Below are 515 nucleotides of genomic sequence, written 5' to 3' on the forward strand. Positions count from 1 at the left end.
ATTACTATCTTCTGAAATTTGTAAAGAACTGAGCCCAAACAAAACAAAACAAAATTTAGAAACATTTTTAGTAAATTCCTTAACACATTCTGTTGTTTATAAACATCAAGCCCACATCATTTTCTTTCCAGCAAGATGAAGAAATATTTATTTACTTCACATATATTTTGTTGCTGTTGGGTTTTGTTGAGTTAATTCTGACTCACAGCTGCCCCATGTGACAGAGTAGACTTGCCCCATAGAATTACAGATAGGAAAAAGATGTGGCAATTTGCTCCCATAAATGTTATAGCCTTGGAAATGCCATAGGGCAGTTCTACTCTGCCCTATATGGTCAGATAAGATCACTATGAGTCAGATCCAGCTTAACAGAATTCTCAATCTTTATGGAAGCAGATTACCAAGTCTTTCTCCTATGGAGCTGCTGGATGGGTTCTAACTGCCAACTTTTCAGTTAACAGCCAAAGACTTAGCCATTGCAGTACAAGGAATCATTCATATGTATAAACCCATTG

Source organism: Orycteropus afer, unplaced genomic scaffold, assembly GCF_000298275.1.
Source record: "Orycteropus afer afer isolate SDZICR_OR568_19922 unplaced genomic scaffold, OryAfe1.0 scaffold00837, whole genome shotgun sequence".
NCBI classification, from domain to species: Eukaryota; Metazoa; Chordata; class Mammalia; order Tubulidentata; family Orycteropodidae; genus Orycteropus; species Orycteropus afer.